The sequence below is a fragment of the Xenopus tropicalis genome, chromosome 1 (assembly GCF_000004195.4).
Source record: "Xenopus tropicalis strain Nigerian chromosome 1, UCB_Xtro_10.0, whole genome shotgun sequence".
Classification (NCBI taxonomy): Eukaryota; Metazoa; Chordata; class Amphibia; order Anura; family Pipidae; genus Xenopus; species Xenopus tropicalis.
Window position 1 is genome coordinate 205,596,888 of NC_030677.2, and position 11,730 is coordinate 205,608,617.

Genomic DNA, 11,730 nt, shown 5'->3' on the forward strand with positions numbered 1-11,730 from the left:
TTGTGTTGCGCAAAGGCTTCGGGTTACTGAAAGCTCCTCTTTTATGTCACAGTCAGTCATATGTGTGAGTCTGAGTGAGAGTGTGAGTGAGAGTGTGAGTCTGAGTGTGAGTGTGAGTCTGAGTGAGAGTGTGAGTCTGAGTGAGAGTGTGCACTATGCATTTAGTGGGGCATAAAGCCATCAGTGTAACATTAAAGGGGAGGTTAGCTTTTCAGTATGGCCAATTCTAAGCAACTTTTCAATTGGTCTTCATTATTTATTTTTATCATTTTTAAATTATTCCCCTTCTCCTGCCTCTTTCCAGCTTTCAAACAGGGGTCACCGACCCCCGCAACAAAAACTATGGCTCTGTGAGGCTACAATTTTATTGGTATTGTTACTTTTAATTACTTTTCTTTCTGTTTAGAAATATCAGTCTCTCATTGAAACCAATGCCTGGTCACCAGGGGCCCCCACACCCCCAGTAGGGACTCCCGCCGGCTGCCTCCCTGCGGCCCACCAGGTTTTTTCCTGGTGTCCCGTCGGCCCAGTCCAATCCTGCTGGTTGCTAAGGTAATTTGGACCCTAGCAACCAGATAGCTGCTGAAATTCCAATCTGGAGAGCTGCTGAACAAAAAGTGAAATAATTACAGAACTACAAAAAATAATGACAAACTGCAAATTATCTCAGAATATTACTCTCTATCTCATACTAAAAGTTAACTCAAAGGTGAACTACCTCTTTAGATGTAAGTACCTGGGTATAATAATTACTCCCAGTGGCAGGCTGATACACCTTTATGGCATTGCTGCTGCTGAGCTGTGGGAGAGGATGTAGGCTAAGGCTGTTAGGGGTTGCTGGGAGCTGTAGTTCAAGCTGTGGGGAGCAGATTGATTACTAATGAATAAACTGCTTGCAGGGCCTGGCAGGTATAAGGAGAATACATTATACATACTCGGGTTTCATGTTGTTTCTAACATAGAGGTAGTAGATGCATGGAGTGAGCTCTCCGGGGAGAGGGTATCGGCCTTAGTTATCAGCTCAGCTTGACTGTGCATGAATGGGGTTAAATGGCCGGCTTGTGATGTTGGAGGGGAAGTCGGGCTGAGAGGTTTCAGTGCAGGTTGTTAGGGCTGGACAAGTCCCCCTCGAGCCGCTACTTAAATCTCACTTTTGGCTCGTGACGTTTGGGTACAAAGTGTACATGTTGCAACGTCCGCAAGCTTGTCTCTAATTACTGTCTGCCTCCTACCTGTCCCTCTGTCTGCCTCCTACCTGTCCCTCTGTCTGCCTCCTACCTGTCCCTCTGTCTGCCTCCTACCTGTCCCTCTGTCTGCCTCCTACCTGTCCCTCTGTCTGCCTCATACCTGTCCCTCTGTCTGCCTCCTACCTGTCACTCTGTCTGCCTCCTACCTGTCCCTCTGTCTGCCTCCTACCTGTCACTCTGTCTGCCTCCTACCTGTCCCTCTGTCTGCCTCCTACCTGTCCCTCTGTCTGCCTCCTACCTGTCCCTCTGTCTGCCTCCTACCTGTCCCTCTGTCTGCCTCCTACCTGTCCCTCTGTCTGCCTCCTACCTGTCCCTCTGTCTGCCTCCTACCTGTCCCTCTGTCTGCCTCCTACCTGTCCCCCTGTCTGCCTCCTACCTGTCACTCTCTCTGCCTCCTACCTGTCCCTCTGTCTGCCTCCTACCTGTCCCTCTGTCTGCCTCCTACCTGTCCCTCTGTCTGCCTCCTACCTGTCCCCCTCCTACCTGTCACTCTGTCTGCCCCCTACCTGTCCCTCTGTCTGCCTCCTACCTGTCCCCCTCCTACCTGTCACTCTGTCTGCCTCCTACCTGTCCCTCTGGCTGCGTCCTACCTGTCCCCCTCCTACCTGTCACTCTGTCTGCCTCCTACCTGTCCCTCTGTCTGCCCCCTACCTGTCCCTCTGTCTGCCTCCTACCTGTCCCCCTCCTACCTGTCACTTTGTCTGCCTCCTACCTGTCCCTCTGTCTGCCCCCTACCTGTCCCTCTGTCTGCCTCCTACCTGTCCCTCTGTCTGCCTCCTACCTGTCCCTCTGTCTGCCCCCCTACCTGTCCCTCTGTCTACCTCCTACCTGTCCCTCTGTCTGCCCCCTACCTGTCCCTCTGTCTGCCTCCTACCTGTCCCCCTCCTACCTGTCACTCTGTCTGCCTCCTACCTGTCCCTCTGTCTGCCTCCTACCTGTCCCCCTCCTACCTGTCACTCTGTCTGCCTCCTACCTGTCCCTCTGTCTGCCTCCTACCTGTCCCCCTCCTACCTGTCACTCTGTCTGCCTCCTACCTGTCCCTTTGTCTGCCCCCTACCTGTCCCTCTGTCTGCCCCCTACCTGTCACTCCGTCTGCCTTCTACCTGTCCTCTGTCTGCCTCCTACCTGTCCCTCTGTCTGCCTCCTTCCTGTCCCCTCCTACCTGTCACTCTGTCTGCCTCCTACCTGTCACTTCTGTCTGCCTCCTACCTGTCACTCTGTCTGCCTCCTACCTGTCCCCCTCCTACCTGTCACTCTGTCTGCCCCCTACCTGTCACTCCGTCTGCCTTCTACCTGTCCCTCTGTCTGCCTCCTACCTGTCCCTCTGTCTGCCCCCTACCTGTCACTCCGTCTGCCTTCTACCTGTCCCTCTGTCTGCCTCCTACCTGTCCCTCTGTCTGCCTCCTTCCTGTCCCCCTCCTACCTGTCACTCTGTCTGCCTCCTACCTGTCACTCTGTCTGCCTCCTACCTGTCACTCTGTCTGCCTCCTACCTGTCCCCCTCCTACCTGTCACTCTGTCTGCCCCCTACCTGTCACTCCGTCTGCCTTCTACCTGTCCCTCTGTCTGCCTCCTACCTGTCCCTCTGTCTGCCTCCTACCTGTCCCCCTCCTACCTGTCACTCTGTCTGCCTCCTACCTGTCCCTCTGTCTGCCTCCTACCTGTCACTCTGTCTGCCTCCTACCTGTCCCCCTCCTACCTGTCCCTCTGTCTGCCTCCTACCTGTCCCCCTCCTACCTGTCCCTCTGTCTGCCTCCTACCTGTCCCTCTGTCTGCCTCCTACCTGTCACTCTGTCTGCCTCCTACCTGTCCCTCTGTCTGCCTCCTACCTGTCCCTCTGTCTGCCCCCTACCTGTCCCTCTGTCTGCCCCCTACCTGTCACTCCGTCTGCCCCCTACCTGTCACTTTGCCCCACTACCTGTCACTCTATCTGCCCCTGGGTCATTAGGCACTGCCTGTATGAGTACTTAACTCAGCCTGTCCCACTGGTTATGTGCGCTCTCTCCCAGTCTGAGTGCTCTCTACCTATTATATCCGTGTCTGTGTGGGTACTTCGTGCCAGTTTGGGCAAGTACTGTAGTCCAGTCACTGTGAGCTCTGTATCCTGTTCTGGGTGGGTACTGTATCCCAGGCTAAATACTGTATCCCAGGCTAAATACTGTATCCCAGGCTAAGTACTGTATCCCAGGCTAAATACTGTATCCCAGGCTAAATACTGTATCCCAGGCTAAATACTGTACCCCAGGCTAAGTACTGTATCCCAGGCTAAATACTGTATCCCAGGCTAAATACTGTATCCCAGGCTAAGTACTGTATCCCAGGCTAAATACTGTATCCCAGGCTAAATACTGTATCCCAGGCTAAATACTGTATCCCAGGCTAAGTACTGTACCCCAGGCTAAATACTGTATCCCAGGCTAAATACTGTACCCCAGGCTAAATACTGTATCCCAGGCTAAATACTGTACCCCAGGCTAAGTACTGTATCCCAGGCTAAATACTGTATCCCAGGCTAAATACTGTACCCCAGGCTAAATACTGTATCCCAGGCTAAATACTGTATCCCAGGCTAAGTACTGTATCCCAGGCTAAATACTGTATCCCAGGCTAAATACTGTATCCCAGGCTAAGTACTGTATCCCAGGCTAAATACTGTATCCCAGGCTAAATACTGTACCCCAGGCTAAGTACTGTATCCCAGGCTAAATACTGTATCCCAGGCTAAATACTGTATCCCAGGCTAAGTACTGTATCCCAGGCTAAATACTGTATCCCAGGCTAAATACTGTACCCCAGGCTAAATACTGTATCCCAGGCTAAATACTATATCCCAGGCTAAATACTGTACCCCAGGCTAAGTACTGTATCCCAGGCTAAATACTGTATCCCAGGCTAAATACTGTATCCCAGGCTAAAAACTGTATCCCAGGCTAAATACTGTACCCCAGGCTAAGTACTGTATCCCAGGCTAAATACTGTATCCCAGGCTAAATACTGTATCCCAGACTAAATACTGTATCCCAGGCTAAATACTGTATCCCAGGCTAAATACTGTATCCCAGGCTAAATACTGTACCCCAGGCTAAGTACTGTATCCCAGGCTAAATACTGTATCCCAGGCTAAATACTGTATCCCAGGCTAAATACTGTATCCCAGGCTAAATACTGTACCCCAGGCTAAGTACTGTATCCCAGGCTAAATACTGTATCCCAGGCTAAATACTGTATCCCAGACTAAATACTGTATCCCAGGCTAAATACTGTATCCCAGGCTAAATACTGTACCCCAGGCTAAATACTGTATCCCAGGCTAAATACTGTATCCCAGGCTAAATACTGTATCCCAGGCTAAATACTGTATCCCAGGCTAAATACTGTACCCCAGGCTAAATACTGTATCCCAGGCTAAGTACTTTATGTACAGAAAGCTGAAGTGGATCGGGTGAGTGTGCCCTTCGGGTGAGTGTGCCCTCTGAGTGTACCTGCTGGAGAGGTGGGTGCCTCAGTCAGTGCCTCTCACTCACCCCTGGCTTTATTTGCTCTCTGGAGTCCCAGGCGTCTGTGCGAGGGAACTGAAAGTCAAACAATAAAAGCAGCCGATTTGCATTGCAATTCTGAGCTTGGCAGACAGTTGGAGCCAGGGCACTGTTAACCTAATTGTTTAACCAACAGCACCGGGGTGTGAGACACAACAAAGACAACACAAAAGATAAATAAGATCCTAGAGAAAAAAATTCCCTTCCACAAGCCATTAAGAGCAGACACTACACACAGCTCTTCCCCTTGTGCAGTCACGCTAGTGTGCAGTGTGCCCCCCCTGTAATGCTGTGTATCCCTCCCCCCTGCTCATGTACAGTATATATGTGTGTGGGGGCTTTCCTGCCAGCCATATACTCTGTATTACACCTTTTAAAATCCCCTATAAACCTTGTTTATGTCAAAATTTAAAGGGGAAGTTCAGTTTTACATTTGTGTTTGTTCTACACTTAAGTAATCTAAGCAATGTTGCAGTTGGTCTTTCTTTGATTTTTATTTGGGGGTGTTAGGGATTTTATTATTTTCTTTATTTCTTTTTCAAACTAAGAGATTAAAATGGGGAATATATACCTGGTCACATCTGGTCCTCCCTATTTAGGAACTCAAGGGTGGCTGCCTTTACTGCTTGGGAGAAGAACACTGTATGTGTATTATTTTGTGATAGGTAATCATGTGTCCATTATACCTAACAATCCCATTGTCAAATGCTGATACCAAACCCACCCTCAGGCAATCTTCAGACAACTTCAAGCATACGACACATTAGACTGCTGCTACTTGATAGCCGGGATGTGGACATGGGCTACAGGTCAGTTCTATTCATGAAGGGTGGGGAGCACAAAGGGTAAAACTGGCCATACATGGGCTGACATTGATTGCTGACTTGGCCACTTCAAGCTTAGTATACAGTTCTTGGACTGTGTGTGGGGCCAAATTAATATTCTGTCTAATCGATATCTGCTCAGGGATCAGCCAACTGCCAAATGGACTATCCATTGACTTGGAAAATGCTATCAAAGGAGGTCTGAACCAGACTGTTGGTACAGGTATCTCACTATGGGTCAGCATAGGCGATTATTATGGTCTAGTTGTTCGCTGGGGAGCAAAACAATGGGATATGGCAAGTTTGGCTCATCACCTTGGTGGCCAAACCATACTAGGTTCATGCTTGTGTGGCTCACCAACACTTTCTACATCAGAGCGTAGCTCATGATTAAGGAACCCTGCTCTAATGGAAGCTTACAAGACTTGGAAGGAGTCTACAAGTCCAACAATGGGATGGTCTGGAAGACTCTGGTGGAAGCTTCCAGGAGTTGGAGGGAATCTTTAAAGGTCCCCATACACACTGAGATCCACTCGCTTGTCGAGATGGCCCTGGGGCCAAACGATCTAATTATACTGGTGGCAAGGGGCAGTCGGTTCGGGGACCGCATCAACGAGCCGATGTGGTCCCTGATCCGACTGAATTTTCTAACCTGGCCGATCGAGATATGGCCAATTTCAGGCCAGATATCGGTTGGCCAGGCCCCTCGTTTCTGCCCCTACACGGGCAGATAAGCTGCCAATATCGGTCCAAGGGACCGATATCAGCAGCAACAATCTGCCCGTGTATGGGGACCTTCAGTCAACCAACAGCACAATCAAGAAGACTCTGATGGAAGGTTAAAGAAGTTGAAGGAAGTCTTTAAATCAATGGAATGGTCCAGAAGCTTTCTGGAGTTGGAGGGCGTCTTTATGTCAAACAACAGGATTGTCTCGAAGACTCTGATGAACATTTACAGGCTAGAAGAGCTCACTTTTAGTCTTTAAGTCAAGTGGTGGATCTTTAGCTTGCGGGTCCCTTCTTTATAAAAGAGATAAAGGAATTGAGTTGCCTCCATAGATAAGATTGAGGCTGCTCTGTGTGCAGAGGCCAAGGCTCCTCTTGTAAAGGAATGCTCCCCCTATTTGGCAACCTCAGGGCTCACTTTTTGGACATGCTATGTATGATATATATAATGTATAACATATATATATTGTATCCAACAAGGCTGAATCAGCAGATATTCCCCTCTTGAGGATTTTTTCCACTAACCTTACTGGCGCTCTATCACTCTCCATGCTTGAAACATGCCTTACCCTCAGCAGTACTGGGATACTCTCATTTTCATCCCAGGAATGTCCTTCCCTTTCAGAGAGATAAATCATACGCTAAGTGGGTGCAGCAACTACCAGCACAGACATGAGTAAAGCAAGGAGGCCTCGGAGTTACTAAGGGTACGGGGTACAGTTTAGTTTTCCACAAAGTCAGCAAGCAAAGACTGTCTGGGAGATGCTGGGAGTTGTAGTCCAACTATAAAGGCCACAGCTGAAAATGCCTGGTTTAAATTATTATTGAGCTTCAAATAGGGACCCCGGTCTTGGTGCATTAGTAGGTGCCCCCCTCTGACCCTGCTGATGTCACATGACAGTGGCTACAGGCATCACTGTTGCTTATATCAGCTGTTTGGGGTGGGGGGTCTTCCTGTGGCTGCCTATGGCAACCTCTGACTAATTGCGAGGTCTGCTTTCAGATGCTGCCAGGGGTTGACAGATCCCCTTTAAGGGAAAATAAATGGAAGACAAACATTACTTAGACATGAGGTCTATTTTTCCTATAAAGCCAAAGCCCAGCTATTGCACCCTGGGAGAGGCAACACAAGCGGAGGGCTACAGGACTCGGGCTCATTTGCTTCCAGACAACCACTTGAGTCCATAAGCAGCTGTTGGTCTGAGAGACTACGGCACCCCGGCTTAGGTCTCTTCCCTTGGGAGCAGGTTTAATATTTGTTAGTAAAGTATATTCCCTTTAATGCCTGCTGCTCCTCCTGTACTTTGGGGGGTTGTGCGATCACCTCCCATATCAGTCTCCATAGCTTCTAAATGGAGCAATCATCGGACAAGTTTCCAGGATTTACTGGATATTTCCTTCTTTTCCCTGCAGGGTAAGCAGCGTGGCAGCTCCATATTCTGGTATAATCCTACAACAAGAAATAGAAGAGGATGTGACTTTTCAACCCAACTATAGCAGCATATGTATTATCCTGTACTAAGCACAATTCAGCAGGAACAGCCCCCTAAGTTTGCTCATAGCCTGTACAGAGAGACGGGCAGGCCAAGCCGACTGGGCGCCCTAGGCAACCCGGCCGGCCAACTCCGCCCACCTCATTGCCTCGGCCGCTAATGACAAGCGGCGGAGGCAATGACAAAGTAGCACTAGGGGTAGGCAGGAGAGGCTCCTGCCTGGCGCCCCTCAATCATTGCGCCCTAGGCAGCTGCCTCTTCTGCCTACCCCTAGTTCCGGCCCTGCAGAGAGATACCATAAAACTATGGCATTCCCCTCTATTAAGCACAATTCAGCAGGAACAGCCCCCTAAGTTTGCTCATAGCCTGTACAGAGAGATCCCATAAAACTATGGCACATAGGGATTCCCCTGTACTAAGAACAATTCAGCAAGAACCGCCAACTAAGTTTGCTCATAGCCTGTACAGAGAGATACCATAAACTATGGCACATAGGGATTCCCCTGTACTAAGCACAATTCAGCAGGAACAGCCCCCTAAGTTTGCTCATAGTCTGTACAGAGAGATACCATAAAACTATGGCAGCATAGGGATTCCCCTGAACTAGGCACAATTCAGCAGGAACAGCCACCTTAGTCTGATCATAGTCTGTACAGAGAAATACAATTAAATTATGCCATTTAAGCCTATGGAGGGTTGTTGGTTAATTTCTTACTGCATTTGCAGGCTAATTAGCCCCCAAAGCCATGGCTATGTGCCATTGCCCTAAACTAAGTGCTCCCTTTTTTTGGAAACCCCAATATAATAAAATGATGATATGCACTTTATATGACTGTATCTACAAATTGGAAGTTTACAGCAGTTGTTGGTGGTTGACATTTAATGATTATTAATTTCATTGTGACTGACGTAACTATAGAAGAAGTAGACCCCATGGTCACGGAGGGGCCTGGACTGTAGGGTCTGCTTCCCCTTTAGTTGTATAGAAATCACCCCTCCCCAGCCCAAGTTGTGATTGGTGCATATATGAACACGCAATGGAGGAACCCTCTTCCTTTTCCTATTTCCCCTTCTTTGTTTTTAGGGATTAAGGTTTGCAGTTCCTAAACACTGAGCTTTGGCCCCTGTTTCTTAAACCCAAAGATAACATTTTGCCCAATGAATGTAATGACATTTTTGGGTAAAGGTTACACCACCCCCTCTGATAACAGTGATTGTCCTTGATGTGCAGTTCCTCCTAGGAGGATATAAGACAAAGCAGGATACGTGTGAGATTGGGGCCCGGCCTGACTTCCTGCCCATCTGACAGTTAGCATGGCATTATCAAGTAGGCACCAATGGAGGTCACTTATTGCTGATAAGTCATAAAAATGTCTCGTTTGGGGCTGATGTGCCAAAGAGCTGATGGAGATCAAAGCCATGGGATCTTTGCATTCATCCTACCCTCCAGCCAAATGTGTCACCTCTGCAAAGATCCACGTGCTCAGGAGGAACCCGAGACACCCCGGCCTCTCAGCCTTTGCAAGAGATAACCTCTCCCCATGCAGCACTCTTTTCCTTTTCCCTCCTAATTAGCTTCTTCACTAAGGGAGTCTCCACTGGCTAGAAAAGGTTACTTGGGTTTGGGAGACAAGGAGATTACAGAGAACCCTCCACAGCCAAGGATACGAGAGACCTTTTGGAACACTACAAGGTATATTTCACGCTTGCAGCCAATTTAAGATTTTTTACCTACAGCTTGGTACTAGACTGTTTGTAATGTTCTTTAATATTGATTTAACTATGGATATTGTAGTCCAAAATGCCAATCTATATTCCCAAAGGAAACTGGTATTCCAGTTCTGGAGGCCGTGCCAAGGTAGGTCTAACTGCACCCAAAATGCTGCCCATTTTCCAGCAAGCCATGCCATGTTCAAGTCTACCATTCAGGACTGTTATAGCAGCAACATGGTGGCATTAAGAAGTGTTCTAACAGCATGGGGCAATAGATTCCTATAATACAAATAACACTGGCTTACAAGGGTAGCTTTATGTGTCCGGCTGATGGCACGTGGGGCACATTCTTCATGTTTATTTTTCAGCCATCAGTGGTAGTGAAAATCACTTGGGTGAAGGTTTGGACTGAGTTTCCTGGCATTTCAAGTACACAGAGGCCCAACCAGCCCCCACGGGCCCAATAAATAATGACTGTCTATGGCAGCTTACAGCAGCCCCTTTGGCATTTGCCAGAACCTGCAGTCCAGGTCTGAATGGGTGCCACAGCTAATGGGGTATAGCACAAGGGCACAGCTACCACTTGAATATGAGGGTAAAGCACAATTTGGAGCAACAGTTCAATGCACTGGGAAATCTGCCCATAGAAAATTATGCTCCATCTTCGTTGAATGCACTGCTTATCTACTGGCACTACAGGATGGGAAAACGGTGGCATAATTGGAAGTTAGGGTGAAGACACACGGAGCTACTAGTAGCAGCTACTTGTCATGGCTACTAAAATAGACAATGCTGATCATTTACTGATAACTGTCTCTATGTGTGTTTTTGCAGAGGCAATTCTCAGTATTGTCTATAGCCGTGACAAGTAGCTGCTACTAAGTAGCTCCGTGTGTCTCCACCCTTGCTGGCCCCTTAGTAAAATCATTTCACCCAACCCCATCCCATTAAAATGAAATGGGGGCTTGGATGATTATGATTACAGTTATATAAGAACTACTAATGTTATTGCACTACTGTCCTTTTATGTCAAGCGCGCGGGGCCCATGGCAGAAACGCGCTTCCCCAGGCACAAGTGCCAGCTTGAAATGAATCATACAGCTAAAAGTTATTTTGGCAAGAGCCAGTGACCCCCCCTTTTGAAAGCTAGAAAAAGGCTACTGAGAAAAGCAAATCATTTAAAAACTATAAAAAATAAATAATGAGGACCAATTGCAAAGTTGCTAGGAATAGGGCATTCTACATATTAAGTTAGCTGTGGAAGTATTTGGCGAAAGTTGTCAATCCAAATCTGTTTAATCTCAGGTAACTTATTAAACTGGTGCAGACGCGCCCAGTCGTGGGGGGCCCATTCAGTGGAGTCCATCCGTCCCAAGCACCTGGTCCATGATTGGCCGCTTCTCCACTGGGTAGATATAGGCCTAAAGGCATATATATTGGTTAGTGGGCCATACAGTTTGTTGTACTTGCTAAAATTTCAATGTGCAAATTCAATTTTGAATATGACTCCAAACTTGACCCATTCTTTTAAAAAAGGTTCAGCAAATCATATATTGACACATAAGGAATAATGATAATGAATATAGGATATTAAATCCAAGCTCATTTTTTCGGCTACTAGTTATTTAGAATTCTGTTATTAGTTACTTGTATGTTTGCCATATGGGTGCATGGATAGGGAAGCACTGAATTAAGTAGCAGTGCCTTGGCTAGGCCTTGGCAACCAGGCACAGGTGGTGGGCAGACGAGGGCTCGGAGTAGGGGTAGGTGTCAGAAAAGGGTAAGTATCACCACCTCTTTTGCCTACTCCTAGTTCTGGCCTTAGGGGTCATACATGGAGAGCCTGGTCGGAGCCTTGTATGGGTGCAAGTTGCATCCCTCCTAGCTTTCTGATGCACCTATTGGAGAACACTGGGTGCACCTATTGGAGAACACTGGGGGTACCAACACCTTGGACCAGGGTCCCCACAGTGGATTGCACACCAGGCTTGTGTTAAGCAAATTGGATGCAAAAGCTGGAACTGAGGGGGAAAAAAACACTACACCGTGGCTAAAAACCATGGCAAATTCTGTCCAAAATTGCACCTTACACACACACACTTGTATATGACCCCTATTGTATCAAGGATCCAGGAAGCCCAGACTGCTGGGCCCAGAAGGTATATGGGGCCCAGGGGGCCTCTGACTAATAA